Source organism: Silene latifolia, chromosome Y, assembly GCF_048544455.1.
Source record: "Silene latifolia isolate original U9 population chromosome Y, ASM4854445v1, whole genome shotgun sequence".
Classification (NCBI taxonomy): Eukaryota; Viridiplantae; Streptophyta; class Magnoliopsida; order Caryophyllales; family Caryophyllaceae; genus Silene; species Silene latifolia.
Window position 1 is genome coordinate 134,906,916 of NC_133538.1, and position 3,310 is coordinate 134,910,225.

A 3,310-nucleotide genomic window follows, 5' to 3' on the forward strand; every position below is an offset into this window, starting at 1 on the left:
GAGTGTAAATGTGAGGAGATACAAGTGTAAATTTAAGAGAAATACGAGTGTAAATGTGAGGAGATACAAGTGTAAATTTAAATAAAAACGAGTGTAAATGTGAGGAAATACAAGTGTAAATGTAAAAATTATGAGTGTAAATGTAAAGAAATACGAGTGTAATTGTAAAGACATATGAGTGTAAATATAAAGAAATATGAGTGTAAATGTAAAAAAATATGAGTATAATAAATATATTTATTAGATCTATTATAAAAATCATGATAAAACAACATCAACAACACTAGATCTAATAAAGAGAGATTGAAAAAAAAAACATCTAACAAAAATATAACATTAAATCTAATAATAATAACAATAATAATAAACATAACACTTTATTGTTGAAAACAAAAAAAACAAAACAAAAACAATGACAACAAACAACGACAACAAACACAACATTGTCAACATAAAAGGACGACACACAAAACACAAAATCAAGGAAAAAAAAAGAAAAAGAAAAAAGAAAATCTGAAAAGTGAAAACCAACAACGTACAATGACAAAACCCATTACCCACAAGCCACAACACAAAAAAAATGGAAAAAGGAAAGAAACAAGACAAAAAAGACAGACAACCACCATTACTAGCCGACAAACAAGACAAAACCAGAGAAGAAGATGGTGGAGGGTGGGTCGTGGTGGCGGCCGCAGATCTGGTTTGTGGGAGGGGATGGCAGATCTGGTCGGAGGAGGGCGGCATAGGGTAGTGGCGATGGTGGAGGTCGTTGGAGGAGATAAGGTTGTTGTGGTGCGAGGTGGGTTACGGTGGTGGTGGCAGACAGGAGGGACGTGGAGGGAAACGGAGTTTGTATTGTTGGCGCGGTCGTTGTTGGTCGTTGGAGGTGAAGATAACAGTGGTGAGTCGTGGTGGTGGTGATGGTCATTTTTTTTTTTGTATTTGGTGGTGGCGGTTTTCGGTGGTGGTGTTGCGAGTTGATGGTGGCGGCAGTAGTCGGGTTTGGGCGGTGATGGGTGAGTGAGGAAGAGAAGGGTGTTTTTTTGGGGGGTGGGTTGTTGTTGCGGCTGAGGTTATGTGGCGGTGGAGGTGGTCGGGTAGGTGAGGAAGAGGGAAAATTATTTTTTGAATTATTTGGTTTTTGAATTTTGTTGGATTTTTGAGAGGATTTCAGTTTTTTTTGGTTTTTAGAGAGATGAGGGGGAGGATAATTGTGAGATGAGAGAGAAGTGGGTGGAAAAAGAAGGGTTTTATAGTGCAATTAGGGTTTGATTAGTGATGGTAGAGAGGGAAAGGGATTAATTAGTATCAATCCCCTTATTTTAGCCTTAATCTCCTACTTTTTCCCTTCAATCTCAACCTCTCATCTCATCTTTTCAATGGTCCTCAAGAGGACTTAGGGACTCAAAGGTTGGAGGTGGACTCACTTGATCTCTCTCTCTCTCTCTCTCTCTCTCTCTCTCTCTCTCTCTCTCTCTCTCTCTCTCTCTCTCTATATATATATATATATATATATATATATATATATATATATATATATATATATATATATATATATATATATATATATATATATATATAGAGGCAAGATCCGGTGAGTCCACCTATATATTTGAGTCCATGAGTCCATAAAACAATATCACGCACTATACAAAATAATATCACGAATTTTTTTTTTTCAGATTTTTTTTTTCGAAATTTTTTTTTTCAAATTTTTTTTTTTCGAAATTTTTTTTTCAATTTTTTTTTTTTTTTTTTTTTTTAAAGCTGTGATATTGTTTTCTATAACGTGTGATATTGTATTACAAAATAATATCACGATTTTTTTTTTTCAAATTTTTTTTATCGAAAAAGTTTTTTTTTTAAAAAAAAAAAAAAAAAATTTAATGTATGCTGTGATATTGTTTAGTATAACGTGTGATATTGTATTACAAAACAATATCACAATTTTTTTTCGAATTTTTTTTTCAAAAACTTTTTTTTAGTTGTGATATTGTTTAGTATAACGTGTGAAACTGTAAGCTGTGATATTGTGTAGTATAACGTGTGATATTGTATCATGGACTCACGGACTCAAAAAGATAGGGTGGACTCATGTGATCCTAATTCTATATATATATATATATGTATATATATATATATATATATATATACATATATATATATATATACATATATATATATATATATACATATATATATATACATATATATATAGGCCTCCCGAAATTTTTTTGCACAGGACCCACAAAATGTCAGCGACGGCCCTGGGTACATTATATCGCCGAAAATGGATATTCCCTCTAAGATAGTGCACTTAGGCTTGTTGGTATTTGGTTTAGGGTTTGTTGGTATATTTTTTCTTTATGATTATATTACTATGTATTGACGATGTTAAAATTTTAATGTATAAATGTTATTCGCAATTTTTTTTTTTTTGTGCCACCCCTTTAGTCAAATCCTACATCCGCCCCTGCTTTCAACCTAGTATTGTTATTATTATCATCATTTTTTTAAGGTAAATTAACAAATTATACCAAATATAACACACTTTTTCAAATCTTATATCTAAGATAATTTTCTTTTAAAATTTATACCTAAAATTTTATTTTTATCCAAACTTAGCCAAATGTACACAAAAGACATAAATTGACGGTTTTGCCCTTACTAATTCACCCATTAGAGCATCCGCAAAGCTGAGGAACTTACCTCCCCAAATGCCCTCTCTTTCATCAAATGGGGATCCTCACATTTGCACATACCTCCCCATATATGAGGTTCCACCGTTTTTAGGAGAGGTCCCCCAAAAAAAAGGTAAGGTTAATTTGTATATTTTTGGGGAGGTTCCCAAATTTTTAGGTGTAAATTAATATTGTTGGGGAGCCTCATTGTTGTATAGATGTAGATTTAAATTGGGGAGGGTTGATGGAAAAGGTTTGGAAAATGAGGTGAACGAATAAAAAAAAGAGATAATAAAGGGGGCACCTCACTTTTACGGATACTCTCATTCCCCTTTCCCGACAACATCAATTTTAACCTCTCTCATCCATCACATTCACCCACCACCATCACCGCAACCCACCTATTCCCCTTGTCGGCACCACCACTAGTGTCGCCCTGTCGGGTTTCCACCATAAGTGCCCTCTCAACGGCGGACCCTCCTTAGGCAATTAACCACCCATAATCTCCCAAATCCAAATCCACGACACCAATCTTCACCACAAACCAAAGCTCATAACCTCATCTACACCCAACTACCATTATTTCACCATTACAACATCCACCTTCACCTCATCCACGCCTGATTTTT